This window comes from Ornithorhynchus anatinus, chromosome 1, assembly GCF_004115215.2.
Source record: "Ornithorhynchus anatinus isolate Pmale09 chromosome 1, mOrnAna1.pri.v4, whole genome shotgun sequence".
Classification (NCBI taxonomy): domain Eukaryota; kingdom Metazoa; phylum Chordata; class Mammalia; order Monotremata; family Ornithorhynchidae; genus Ornithorhynchus; species Ornithorhynchus anatinus.
The window spans coordinates 136,293,079-136,308,132 of NC_041728.1; the positions used below are offsets into that span (position 1 = coordinate 136,293,079).

Below are 15,054 nucleotides of genomic sequence, written 5' to 3' on the forward strand. Positions count from 1 at the left end.
GGAAACCTTGTCTCCTGATTCCGTCTCGAGCTCGTCTATCTCACTGTCGACCTCTCACCCATATCCTGCCCCCGGCCTGGAATGTCCTCCCTCTTCATATCCGACAAGCAATTACTCTCCCCGCCTTCAAAGCTTTATCGAAGGCCCATCCTGACTAAGCCCTTCTTTCCTCTTCTCCCACTCCCTTCTGTGTCACCTTGACTTGCTCCCTTTATTCATTCATTCAATAGTATTTATTGAGCGCTTACTCTGTGCTGAGCCCCGTACTAAGCGCTTGGAATGTACAAGTCGGCAACAGATAGAGACGGTCCCCGCCGTTTGACGGGCTTACGGTCTAATCGGGGGAGACGGGCGGACGAGAACGATGGCAATAAATAGAGTCGAGGGGAAGAACATCTCATCGAAACAATGGCAGATAAATAGAATCAGGAGTTATTCAAACTCCCTCCTGGCACCAAAGCACTTATGTACATATTGTCATTTCATTTATTTATATTAATGCCTTTCTACGTCCCTAGACTCTAAGCTCTCTGTGGGCGGGGATTGTGTCTGTTACACTGTTATACTGTACTCTCTCAAGAGCGTAGTACCGTGCTCTGCACACAGTAAGTGCTCAATAAATACAATCGATTGATTGATAATAACAATGATGGTATTTGTTAAGCGCCTACTATGTGCCGGGCACTGTACTAAGCGCTGGGATCGAAGCAAGCAAATCGACTTGGACATAGTCCCCGTCTCCGGTGGGGCTCACAGTCTCAATCCCCATTTTACGGGTGAGCTGATGCCCAGAGAAGTGAAGGTGACTTGTCCAGGGTCACAGAGCAGACAAGTGGAGGAGTTGGGATTAGACCCCATGACCTTCTGGCTCCCAGGCCGGCGCTCCAGCCACTCCTGACGTCGTGCTCTTTTGATGGGGTTCACTGGCAATTTTGTCAGCCCTCTATCAGCCCTTAGAACACTAGTAGAGGTGATGGCATTGTTTTATCCTGTAGTAAAATCATAGAATAATAATAATTGCCATATTCGTTAGGCGCTTGCTATGTGCCAAACACTCTACTAAGCTCTGTGATAGATACGAATAATGAAGTCCCACCCAGGGCCTACAGTGTAAGTGGGAGGGAGAACAGCCACTGAATCCCCATTTGGCAGATGAGGGAACTGAGACTCAGAGAAGTGAAGTGACTTGCCCTAGGTCACACAGCTGATAAGCGGCGGAGTCGGGATTAGAAGCTAGGTCCTCTGACTCCCAGGTCCAGGATCTTTCCACTAGGCCACACTGTTGATCAGCTCTTAATAATAATAATGTTGGTATTTGTTAAGCACTTACTATGTGCAGAGCACTGTTCTAAGCGCTGGGGTAGATACAAGGTATTCAGGTCGTCCCACGTGAGGCTCACAGTTAATCCCCATTTTATAGATGAGGTAACTGAGGCACAGGGAAGTGAAGTGACCTGCCCACAGTCACACAGCTGACAAGTGGCAGAGCCGGGAGTCGAACCCGTAATGATGATGGTATTTGTTAAGCACTTACTATGTGCAGAGCACTGTTCTAAGCACCGGGGTAGGTACAAGATAGTCTCCCCCGATTAGACTGTAAGCCTGTCAATGGGCAGGGACTGTCACTATCTGTTGCCGATTTGTACATTCCAAGCGCTTAGTACAGTGCTCCACACATAGTAAGGGCTCAATAAATACTATCGAATGAATGAATAAATGAATGAATGACTTTGGACACCATCCCTGTCCCATATAGGCCTCATAGTCTTAATCCCCATTTTCCAGATGAGGTAACTGAGGCCCAGAGAATGGAGTCACTTGCCCAAGGTGACATAGCAGACAAGTGGTGGAGCTGGGATTGGAACCCAAGACCTTCTAACTCCCAGGTCCTTGCTCTAGCCAGTAAACCATGCTGCTTCTCAACAAATGTTGCAAAGAAAATCATCTTTAAGTGTTGACAGAAGAACCATTCTTCATAAAATCTGTTAGTTTATTAAGCCAAACTTCTTAACAAAAGAGTTCCAGGACTAGTTGTAGGGGTCCAAGAGAATCATCCTAGATTTTCAGGGAGGAAGATGAGTGGGAAAGGTGGAGATGCGCAAAACACTCAGTGAGGATTTGCATATATACACTGTATATCATCAGTCACTTTTTCCAAACTAGACTGTGAGCTCCCTGTGCGTCAGAGACTGCGTTTCTATCCCAACACTTACAACAGTACTTGGCACATAGTAAGCACTTAACAAGTACCATTTAAAAAAAACAACTGGAATTTTGCTGAAAGGAGAAAATAGAGTTGAACAGACTACCCTGGAGTGTGAATGTAGTAGGAAGAATAGAACAGGGGGAATACAAGAGAACAAATCTCGGAGCCTGAAATATGCAACTTCGCTTGTTCGACAAAATTTCCAAACATGAGCAAGTTTAATCACCACGAGTATACGGTTTGGTGAAGAGCCAGCTCAATAAAGAACTGCACAACAAAATAATAGTAAAAGGAGATTTGATCGGTTAATCCCTGCCACCTGAAAGTTCTCTCTTACTCTCCCCGGCTGCAAAGCCTTAAAGGCAAATCTCCTCCAAGAGGCCTCTCTGACTAAGCCCTCCTTCCTGCTTTTCCCACTCCCTTCCGGGTCACCGCAACTTGCTCCCTTTATTCATCCCTCCTGCCCCCAGTCCCATAGCACCTATGTACATAGCTGTAATTTATTTCTTTATATTAAAGTCTGTCTCCCCCTCTAGACTGTAAGCTCGCTGTGGGCACGGATGTGTCTATTATTATATTGTATTTTCCCAAGCACTTAGTACGGTGCTCTGCACACAGTAAGTGCTCAATAAATACAATTGACCGACTGACCGACTGAAGCTTCCAGAAGCCAGAAATGGCCGGTGGCCTAGCGGCCATAATGAGGCCAACGGGCAATGGGGGCAACACCCCTGTCAGTGGGGTAGTTTTAGGTGCTCCCGGGGCTGTCTTGGGGGTTAGACCGGGTCGGAGGCGGCCGAAATCCATTCCAGGTTAGCCACCCCAGGAAGGGCTTTCTGGTGAGTTTTGCATTTCCTCTTGCCTTCAAGACATCTCTACCTGGATGTCCCACTAATGCCTCCAACTTAACAAGCCCAAAACAGAAAGTCCTCATCTTTCCCCCTTAAAACCCATCCTCGCTGATCTTTCCCATCTCTGTAGAAAACACAACCGTCTTCCCTGTGTCACAAGCCCATGACCTTGGTCTTATCCTCCGCTCATCTCTCTCGTTCCACACACATATTCAATCTGACACCCAATCCTGTTGATTCTATCTTCACAACATTTCTAGAATCCAACCTTTCCTCCCCATTCAAACTGCTGCCAAGCTGATCCAAGCACTTTTATCCCGCCTTACCTACTGCATCAGCTTCCTACCTGACCTCCCTGACTCCTGCAGTTGATTCTTCATTCTGTTGCCTGGATCATTTTTCTAAAAGACATTTTCTAAAAGTCCACATCTCCCCAAGCCTCAAAACCCTCCAATGTTCACCTATCCACCTCTACAACAAACAAACTCCTTACCACCCGCTTTAAGGCACTCAATCAGCTCTCCCCTCTTCCTTTTGGAGGAGATGTGATTTTAGGAGGGTTTTGAAGGGGCAGAGAGTGGTGGATTGGTGGATATGAAGGGGGAAGGAGTTCCAGACCAGACAGAGGACATGGGTAAAGGGCCAGGAGGAGGATAGATGAGATTGAAGTACAAAGTAGGTTGGGGTTAGAGGCGTGAACTGTGCAGATTGGGTTGTAGTAGAAGATCAGCAAAGTAAAGAGAAAACGTCATTAGGGGCCTATCAGGGCCTGGAGTTAGAGAGACACTGTGCAAGGTTTTCTATTTTCTACACAGGTTTTGAAGAATTGGTCAAAATTTATTGTCCTGAAATAGCATCACGGATTAGTAAACCACAGTCAGCCCCATAAATATCACTTGCCAAGAACACATTTTAGTTTTAAACTCCGTGGACCTCGTGATTTGATTGCTCAGCCTATGTAGATTGCCATCAACTAGAAACAGAGTTTGAACACAAAAATAGCAGGGCCTAGGAGATAAGGAAAGGGCCTGGGAGTCGGAAGGACCTGGGTTCTATCGGCTCTGCCACTTGTCTGTTGTGTGACCTTGGGCAAGTCACTTCACTTTGGGGGGGGGGCCTCAGTTCCCTCATCTGTAAAATGGGGATTAGGACTGTGAGTCCCAGGTGGAACATGGATGGTGTCCAACCTGATTAGCTTGTATCTACCCCAGCACTTAGTACAGTGCCTGGCACATAGGAAGCACTTAACAAATATCATAAAAAAGTGCTCAAACAACTTAAGCCCAGAAAACCAAATGAGTAGAAATAGTGCTGGAAATTTTCAAGTTACTTGGCAGCTCAGTGAAGGTACTGTTGCCAATCTAGTGATTGAATTCCAAAAAAAAACCTATTTTTATTTTTTTTTTGCTCTAATCACCTCTTCTCTGTATAGGGATGCTGAATTAAAATGAATTCAGGATGACCAACAAACAAGGTCAAAGTCTACAGGGAATTTGGATTTATGTGAATACTTTCAGTTCTTTTAGCAGAGGATGGGTTTTGTGGGTGAATATTTGGAAGCTGCAGTTCTAGTTTGGGTTCTTGGTTAGTAGAATGCCTTTCTAGCTTTTTACTTCTAGATAAAATCACCTAGATTCTGCAGCCAGGAGACCACAGACAACAAACTCCGTCATGTAAAATGGATTTGGAAGAGGATGAATGTTTCACAGATTACGTTTTTATCACTGTGGATTAGAACAAAATTCCCAAGATTCCTTAAGAAAGACTGGACTGTTGTCTGGTCTCACTACGGGTGTACCTAACTCTGGCTAAAAAAGAAGCAGTGTTTTACTGCTATTCAGACAGTTTTATTGCAGTATTCAATTGTGGAAGTGGCAAAACTGGCTGAAAATAGTGTAAGCTTAGCCAGTGTGGACTCCTCCTACCACGTCATAAAAGATTTATGAATGTTGGTCCATATTCAGTTTGTGTAAACAGAGCCTCATGATTATTTCTATATTGCCCAGGCTTCCCCCGAAGGCAGTGGAAATCATGAACCCTTCCTATCAAATTCTAGAATTTTCCAAATGGATGAAACCTCCAGATTCCCCCACCCCCCACCCCCACCCCCCAACCCACACCGGTGCAGGAACTATGAATTTATCCCGTGACTCAGTCATTTGATAGCCCCTGCTTTTAAAGGAGTTGTACTTCCCAAGCTCTTAGTACAGTGCGGTGTACACAGTAAGCACTCAATAAATATGACTGAATGAATGAAAGAAGTAGAAACCGGATAGAGCACTGACCTGGGAGTGAGAAGGACCTGGGTTCCAATCCAGACTCCGCCACTTGTCTACTGGGTGACATGCCTGTTCTTTGCTTCACTTAGCTCATTTTTAAAATGGGGATTAAGACTGTGATCCTCTTGGGGGACGGGGACGCTCTCCAACCTGATTACCTTGTATCTACCCCAGTGCTCAGTACAGTCCCTGTCACACAGTAAGTACTTGACAAAGACCACAATTATTATTGCTCTTATTTGGTGGAGGGAGAGGATATGGCTGGAGTAAAGTAATGGGCAAGCCACTGCCACATTCCCAAGTGTGTGTGTGTGTTTGTGTATGTGTGCACTTGGGCACTGCTTGAAACTATATCCAGGGAATGCAGGTTTAGGAGTGGCCAAGAGGTTTTCTGATTTAGGCTGGACAGTTCAGGCAGAGAAAGGGATGCAGGAGGGCAGGGAGGGGGACGCTCCATGGCTTAGGAGTTTCCTCGCCCTTCCTTTCATCGACCCCCAAGAGAGAATTGCTCCTAGTGGGCTGGATATCCATCAGGAACTCTTCAGAGACTGGTTGATAATAATAATGATAAATAATTATGGTGTTTGTTAAGCGCTTACTATGTGCCAGGCACTGGGGTGGATACAAGCAAATTGGGGTGGACACAGTCCCTGTGTCCAGGGCTCACAATCTTCATCCCCATTTTACAGATGAAGTACTGAGGTGCAGAGAAGTGAAGTGGCTTGGCCAAGGCCACACAGCAGACAGGTGGTGGAGCCGGGGTTAGAACCCGTGACCTTCTGACTCCCAGGCCCCCGCTCTATCCGCTACGCCATGTGGATGCTCACCCAGGGCCTTCGTTTTCTCCTTCTTCCTCCTGCTGCCCTTTGGGCCACTTTCTGGTTCACGGGCACCTTCTCCCGAGTGGGCGGGAGAAGGGAAACTAAGTGAGATTCAAATTAGTTCATTTTTTGTGTGTGGCGGAGACAGTTGAAACTTTTGGCCAAAATGGAGCCTTTGGAAAAACAGTACACGTAATTGAGATTTCATCGTCAATAAGTTCATTTGGATATTCTCAGACGGAAATATTCCTTGGTTTTAACAAATGAGGAAGATTGGTACTTTATTGGATTTGTTGAGTGACTTCTTTTATTTTTGTCAGCAATGACAATTCTAAATCTTAATGTTAGTTTAATTATGCTGGGAAAAGGATTTTGGTCTGTGTACTGTCAGATATGACGTCAGCAGTGGCCTTCTAACTTGTGTATGAACATTTCTGAAGCATCTAATTGTAAAGGCCATCTGGATCCAGGAAACAATAGGTTAGAACCCATCATAAATGTCAGCCAAAACATCTTGTTGTTTATCAATCAATCGATCTTATTTTCTGAGTGCTAACTCTGTGCAGAGCACCGTACTAAGTGCTTGGGAGAATTCAACATAACCAAGTTGGTAGACATGTTCCGTGCCCATGAGCACGGAGCGGGGAGAGGGGAAGATGGACATTTATATAAATAAATTACAGACATGTACGTAAGTGCTGTGGGGTTGAAGGAGGGGTGAATGAAGGGTGAAAATCTAAGTGCAAGGGTGATGCAGAAGGGCGTAGGAGAAGAGGAAATGAGGGCTTAGTCAAAATTACCTGCATTATCCAACCTTGAAGTCAGAAGCAGTGGATTCCGTCATCTAAAATGGAATTAGACTACGGCGAATGTTTCACTGTTTACATTTTTACTAACGTGGATTAGGGCAAACTTCCCAAGAATCTTTGAGAAAGACTGGACTGTAGTCTCATTATAGGGATGTCTACCTTTGGCTAAAAAAGAAGCAGTTTTTTTTACTGCTATTCAAACAGCCTCTTGGAGGAAAAAGGCTTTTAACGAGCGTCTGTTGTATATTCATTCATTCCCATTCAATCGTATTTACTGAGCACTTACTGTGTGCAGAGCACTGTACTAAGCAGTTGGAGTGTACAATTTGGCAACAGATAGAGACAATCCCTGCCCAACAACGGGCTCACATGAAAAGGAAGCAACATCCTACCACTGAGGTTGAGTAGAAGCTCACAGTTTGGCCCTCTAGGCTGTAAAGTCACTGCGGGCAGGGAATGTATCTATTATTGTATTGTACTCTCCCAAGTGCTTAGTTCTGTGCTCTGCACACTAAAAGCACTCAATAAATATAATTGAATGAATGAATATGTGCTAAGAGCTCTCTGAACCATAAAAAGAAGAATAATGATTCAACCCTACCATCACTTCATGTATAGCTTTTGGGCTGTCCATTCATTCATTCATCCATTCATTCAATCGTATTTATTGAGCGCTTACTGAGTGCAGAGCACTGTATTAAGCGCTTGGAAAGTACAATTTGGCAACAGATAGAGACAATCCCACCCCAACAATGGGCTCACAGTCTAGAAGGGGGAGACAGATATAACAAAGCAAGTAGACAGCCATCAATAGCATCAAAATAGATAAATGGCATTATAGCTATATATGCATCATTAATAAAATAGACTAATAAATATGTACAAGTATACACAAGTGTTATGGGGCAGGGAAGTGGGGTACAGCAGAGAGAGGGAGTTGGGGAGATGGGGAGGGGAGGAGGAGCAGAGGAAAAGGGGGGTTTAATCTGGGAGTCCAGACTGTCGCAGCTGGTTGCTTCCTAAAGTATTTGACTAAGTAGAAGGGAGGGCGGGGAAGGAGTTGGTGAAGAAGTTCTTCTCTTGTTGAGGAAGCTCCGTCCAGGGGCACAGGGTTGGCGTCTGACATGGGACCGATATGGTCCCGTGACATGATCTCAATCACTTTGCTCCCTCCCACCTTACCTCGCTGCTTCTCTATGTATTGTTCTCTCCCAAGCACTTAGTACAGTGCTCTGCACACAGTAAGCGCTCGATAAATACGACGAACTGACCGACTGACTTTCCTACTACGACCCAGCGTGCACCCCTTGCTCCGTCAGTGCCAACCTACTCGTGGCTCCTCGATCCCGTCTATCTCACCTCTACTTCTCGCCCTCGTCCTGCCTCTGGTCTGGAGCATCCTCACTCTTTCTACCCGACAGACCATCACTCTCCCCACCTTCAAAGCCCTATTGAAGGCACATCTCCTCCAAGAGACCTTCCCCAATTAGACCCTCATTTCCTCTTCTCCCACTCTCATTCTGCATCACCCTTATACTTGGATTTGCACTCTTTATTCACCCCTCCTTCAGCCCCACAGCACTTATGTACATCTCTGTAATTTATTTATGTATTTATTTATTTATGTTAATGTCTCTTTCCCCCTCTGGACTGCAAGCTTGTTGTGAGGTGGGTACATGTCTACCAACTCTGGTATGCTGTAGTCTCCCAAAAGCTTAGTACGTTGTTCTGTACGACTGATTGATTGACTGATGACAGTTACCATCTTTCTACCTCTTTCTCTGGGAATTTAGGAACAATCCCAGAGTCACAGAATAGGGAGATCAATCCTGAATCCTGACCTCTTCCCACTTCTTTCATCCCATTTGTCTCTTTCCACTCTTTCATCCCATTTGCCTCTTTCCACTTCTTTCAACCTGTTTTCCCAAGTCCACCCAAATAGGGGACACCATTTCTTTCCATTTGCATTGGAGAAGCAATCTGAATCAGTGGAAATTTTACAGGACGGCGAGGCAGAGAACCTGGGTGCTGTGGGCCTTTAGGCAAGTCACTTTACTTCTCTGTGCCTCAGTTACCTCATCTGTACAATGGAGAATAAATCCTCCTCTCTCTGGTTTAGGCTGTGAGCCTTATGTGGGAAAAGGATTGTGTCTAACCTGATTAACTTGTATCTAACCCAGTGCTTAGAACAGTGCTTGACACATAATGAATGCTTCGCAAATACCATAAAAATTCAAAGAAAATATTTATAGAAGCATTTTCTGTTGGAATCTGGGAATCTCAATTTTGTATGATCTTTTTTTTTAAAAATTTAGCGATCAAGGGGAAATGACAGGACATTTCAATGGAAAAAAATCAAGCAACCTCTCCACAAGTCCAACATTAATAACTCAAAACTTTTGGGTTTTTCTTCAGCTAATTTGAAGTAACCTCCAAGAAGAAAATGGGAAAATTCCATATGCCACCCAAAGCACAGAACATATTGTTGGGGAGATTACTGGATTTAGGAGAAGAGGTTAACTGAGTAAGCTTCGCTTAGTTTTGTTATCTTATTTTTTTTCCCTCAAAATCCAGAAGCCCTTGAAAAATATTTTTCAAATCTTAAAAAAGATTTCAACTGATGAAACCCTGTATTTTATAGACGCGGGGGGTTTGGGGTTGAGCCCACAAAGCATTTTACAAATGGGGAAACCAAGAGGATCTTACTCAAGGCAGCTAAGAGCCAGGAAAGAAGATCCAAGTCTCCCGATTTTGAGCTCCATGGGTTACCCACTATGCAACAGTTTCTCCTTTATCCTTCTGTCAAGTAAATTCATCATCTTGGGTCTTCAAAGGATGACTAATATAGTAGCAGTGAATGTTAATGTTGCTACAACAGGGTGTTGTGACTGAATCATTTCACCTCCAAATTTATTGTCTATAAATACCTGAGAAATCTATTGTTCTTTTCATTGTAAGAGAAAACCACCCAAGAAACGGTATGCTAGCGGAGAGGGACATTGATATTTATTCACAGGCCTGTGTTAGCGGATCTAGGATAGCATCAGTTCACTTCTCAGATAAAGAAACCACACATCGAAATAGAGGAGAATCTGTTGGGAGAACTGGGAAATGCTAGAAAACTGCTCTCGGGGAGAAAGGATGAAATATTTTAGTGATTCTCGGATTCAGAATCGCTTTCCCGACTGCTTCGGGGTTTGCTCAGATTCATCGACCGAAGTAATTTTCTTCCAGACATATAAAATGTCAGCCTCTGGACGAATTTAAAACTCCGGGATTTGGGGAGAAAACCCTCATTTATAACATCCACAGAAGTAGTAATATTCCTTTTTACCTTAGTCCCACCAGGAGCATAAAAGCTTCCCCTTATTTATCATTTATATAGGGGTCGTGCATAGTCAAAGACACCACTGGGCTGAAATTCCCCTCTGAGTGCATCTGTGGCTGAAGACTAATATGAAACCCATAGCCCTGGCCACATTGGGCTTATAAAAAGGCTGTGTTATCATTTAGCAATATAAACTCATCAGGATCTTTTTTGTCCACTGAGTTGGTTCTTTTGACGCTATGCATTCTATAGTTGTGATCGTGGCATTTTCCTCTGTTTCTTCTCAGCTACAAGCCTAATGACTCCGTTGTGTTCTTCATAGAAAATGCCAGGCCAGAACTAAAACCCACCATTGGCTTAATCTGAATATTAATCTTAATTTGATTCACGAGGAAAGGGGAAATGCTGAATCCCCACACAAGATCGCTCTCCTTGACCTACTGAGCCACTAAACTCAGTATTTAAAGAAGGATTTCCCAAAAGGAAAAGGATGTTAAAGATCCCACGGTATCGGAAGACATCCCTTAACAGAGCGTTTCTTTCTAGACCTTTACACCTATTAAGAGAAGCTAAAACAGCACTTGGCAGCACTATGAGGTGGAGATAATGAAAGGGGGAGACAACACTAATGGAGAGCTCTGTCTCATCTCTTATTATATATATATATATATATATATATATATTCATATGTAAGACCCTTCCTTTTAGCATACAACCCATTTTTTAGGCAGAGAGGCAGGGAGGTGGGAGGAGGGAGAGTAAATTGGGGGAGGGAGAGGTCGGGAGAGGGAGAGGGGTTGGGAGAGGGAAGGAGGAGGTGGGAGGAGGGAGAGGATGATGGGGGCAGAGAAGAAGGGAGGTGGGAGGAGGGAGAGGTATTTTACCTGACTGAAGCCCTCCCACTCCCTGGGGTTTGACACCCTGCACGAAGAGCAGGCTCACTGCCAGAGGGAACATGAAATCCCCAACCCCAGAAGTTGGCAGGCCTGGGGAGCATCTCCTATTTGTCAGAGGGGGCCAGGCAGTCATGCCACCGGTGGGCAGGGTAACATCCCATCCCAGATGGAATAAACAAGAACTCCTCCCTTTTGGCTTTCAATCGGTCCACCACCTCATCCTCTCCTATCTCACCTCCCTTCTCTCCTTCTACATCCCAGCCCGCACACTCCGCTCCTCTGGTGCTAACCTTCTCCCCGTGCCTCCATCCCACTCGTCTCTCCATCGACCCCTGGCCCACATCCTACCTCTGGCCCGGAACGCCCTCCCTCCTCAAATCCGCCGGACAGTCATCCTCTCCCTTCTCTCCCCATTTCAAAGCCTTACCGAAGGCCCATCTCCTCCAACAGGCCTTCCCGGACAAAGCCCCACTTTTCCTCATCTCCCACTCCCTTCTGCGTCCCCCCGGCTCGCTCCCTTTGCTCTTCCCCCCTTCCCGGCCCCACAGCACTCGTGCGTATATTTGCCGCTTTATCGATTTGCCCCGTCGTCTATTTGTACTGACGTCCGTCTCCCCGCTTCTGGACCGTGAGCTCGTTGTGGGTGGGGAGGGTCACTCCTCATCGTCGCACTGGACTTTCTCAAGCGTTTACTACAGTGCCCTGCACGCAGTAAGCGCTTAATAAATAAGACCGACGGAGAGATTGAACGAAGAGGGCGCAGGTCGAACTCCACTGCTTGCCTTTTTTCTCTCCTCCCCAATCCAGCCACCCCCAGCTATGAAAGGGTTTTGGGTTTTCGGGCGAATTTCCTTCCCCGTGCAGAGGTGGGTAAGGGCGGCGAGCAGGGATGGAGAAGGCCGGGCGGGAAGGAAGCCATTCAGAACGGCGGAGAGCAGCGGGCCGGCCCCGCCCGGGCCTCCCCCTGCCCCCCGCGCACTCCGCAAACCCAGCATCGGGGGGGCTCTCGATACCTCTCCTCATTCATTCATTCATTCAATCGCATTTATTGAGCGCTTACTGTCAGCGCAGAGCACCGTCCTAAGCGCTTGGAGTGTACAATTCGGCAACGGATAGAGACGATCCCTGCCAACAACAGGCTCCTCGGGGGCTCCCTCCTTACAACCACCAACCACTCCCCGATCGCTCCGTCCAAGCGCTTTGGAAGATAGGTTCCAAGCCTCCCAACTCCCATTCCCTCTCCCAACCTCTCCCTCCCCTCCCGATTTACTCTCCCTCCTCCCACCGCCCTGTCCCTCTGCCCCCATCATCTTCTCCCTCCTCCCACCTTTCCCTTCCCTCTCCCAACCTCTCCCTCCCCTCCCGATTTACTCTCCCTCCTCCCACCTCCCTGTCCCTCTGCCACATCATCCTCTCCCTCCTCCCACCTCCCCTTTCCCTTTCCCAACCTCTCCCTCCCCCCAATTTACTCTCCCTCCTCCCACCTCCCTGTCTCTCTGCCCCCCCCATCATCCTCTCCCTCCTCCCACCACCCCTTCCCTCTCCCAACTTCTCCCTCCCCTCAATTTACTCTCCCTCCTCCCACCTCCCTGTCTCTCTGCCCTCATCATCCTCTCCCTCCTCCCTCCACCCATCTCCTTCCAGCCCCCGCTCCCTCTCCCTCTTCTCCCCCTCCCCACCTTTCCCTCCCCGCCATCCCCCCTCCCCCTCCCACCTCCATCCCCCTCCTCCCCTCTCTCCCCCATTCACTCTCCCTCCTCCCACCTCCCTGTCTCTCTGCCCTCATCATCCTCTCCCTCCTCTCTCCTCCCTCTCCCAACCCCTGTCCCTCCCCACCTCTCCCTCCCTCCACTTTACTCTCCCCTCCTCCCACCTCCCTCCGTCTCTCTGTCCCCCCATCAACCTCTCCCTCTTCCCACCTCCTTCCCTTCTATCTCCCTCCGTCCCCCCTGGCCTCCCAGCCTGCGTTTGGGGTGCTGCGCCTCTCTGTCCCCGCTCCAGTTCTCGGTGAATTCCAGGTCCTCAGGGATGCTCGGAGAGAGGAGGAGGAGGAGGAGGAGAAAAGGAGGAGGAGGAGGAGGAGGAGGACCGGACAGGGAAGAGGAGGAGGCCCGAAGAGGAGAGAGGAGGCCCTGAGATAGAGGAGGCCCGGAGAGGAGGGAGACAGGCCGAGGGGCAGACACGGGAACGATGCCCAGTGGAGGGGGTTTTTGCCACATTCCCCTTCCAAGGTCCCCCTCTCTCCCGGTCACTGGGCATCTGCCAGGCTGCTGCACTGGCTTTCTCAGAGAGAGGGGGCCAGGAGAGAGGAGGAGGAGGAAGAGGAGGAGGAGGAGGAGCGGGACGAGGAGCAGGAGGAGGAGGAGGAGGAGGAGGAGGAGAAAGAGGAGGAGGAGGAGGAGGAAGAAGAAGAGAGCCGCCCTCAAGGGTGCGGAGCCCCCTGTCCTCCTGTCCCCATCGTGCCCCCTTCCCAGCCCCGGGAGGGCTCTCCGCTTTGGGCCGGTGCTTTGGGTTGGGGCTTTGGGCCGGGGTCGTCCCCCTTTGGACCCCAGGTCCTCCACAGACGAATGTTTCCCGTGAGACGGGCCGGGAGGAGGGGCTTCCCCGGGCCCGTGGTCGGCGCTGCCCTCCGACCGCGGGGCTCGCGGGGGGCATTCGGGGGAGGGGGGGATCCCCTTGCACGCTTTACTCGCCAGTAATGGGAGGACCTCTCCGCTCCTCGCCCCCTTCCCCTTCCCCCAGCACCTCTGCCCTCCCCCCTGGCCTGGGCTGCCCCGGGCTGCCCTGGGCTCGCCCCCTCTCCCCTGCTCCCGGGGCTGACTCCCTCTCCGGCTGGCGTGGGGAAGAGTAAAGCACGTCCCTGGGGCTGGGGCCGTCCTCAAGCCCCCGACCCCCAGCCCCCATCTCCCAGCCCCCCCAGCCCCAGCCCCCATCTCCCGGTCCCCAACCCCAGCCTCCACCTCCCAGTCCCCAACCCCCAGCCTCAGCCCCAGACCTCAAGCCCCCACCCCCCCGGTCCCAGTCCTAAAGCCCCCAGCCCCCAGCCCCAGCCCTGCGGATGCCAGGGGGTTTCTCTCCATCCCCGGCTCCGGCCTTTGCAGGGGAAGAAGAGCCACGTGTCGTGCGCGGACACATCCAGTCTGGTCACCGTCCCGGGAGTCGGGGGAGGAGGGGACACCCTCTCCAAGCCCCGTTCCCTGGGGACCCCCCGCGCCCCCCCCCCAAACGTACCGTCCCACTGCCCAGGCCAGGGTCCCGTGGGGTGGGAGGGGGCGGGGGAGGAGGAGGAGGAGAAAGGGGGGGCAGGGTCACTACTCACCCAGAACGGGGGGTCACTGGGCGGAGGTCCTGCCGGCGGTGGGTACCTGCGGTGGCGGCCGGGCTCGGCTCAGGCCCTCCGCCGGACACGGCCAGGGACCGCGAAGAGGACGAGGACCGGCAGGAGGAGGAGGAGGAGGAGGGAAGAGGCGGGAGGAGGCTGCTGCTCCTGCTGCTGAGCAGCTTCTCAATTGTTCAGGCACCCTCCTGTTCCAGCCCGCCTTCCCTCTCTTCCTCCCCCCTCCCGTCCTCCCTCCCTCCTTCCCGTTGGCTCCATCTCCTCCTCCTCCTCCTCCTCCTCCTCCTCCTCCTCCTCCTCAATCACGTGGCCAGCCCAACCCCACGCATGATGCAGCCAGAGGCTTTGTGCGGCCTCCCCCAAGGACCTGCTGTTGTCACCCCCTCTTCGTCCCCCCCTCCACCCCAGGGCTCTGCAGCATCCTTGCAAAGCTATCCTCTGACCCTCATCTGCTTCCTCATCTCCCTCCCTCGTCCTTCCTTCCTTCCCTGGTCTCCGAGCATCCGTGGACTTTGCCCCACAGGACT

The 15,054-nt window shown here is 49.6% G+C and overlaps 1 protein-coding gene across 1 annotated transcript in view; it reads right to left on the reverse strand.

The window, feature by feature from the left end:
* SLC7A14 (solute carrier family 7 member 14) overlaps positions 1-14,749 on the reverse strand; it is a 152,718-nt gene extending 137,969 nt beyond the window's left edge. The window contains exon 1 of the mRNA XM_029074577.2: positions 14,510-14,749. The gene's annotated coding sequence lies outside the window, so the exon portion shown is untranslated. The remainder of the gene's footprint in view (positions 1-14,509) is intronic.
* Positions 14,750-15,054: the final 305 nt, after the last annotated feature.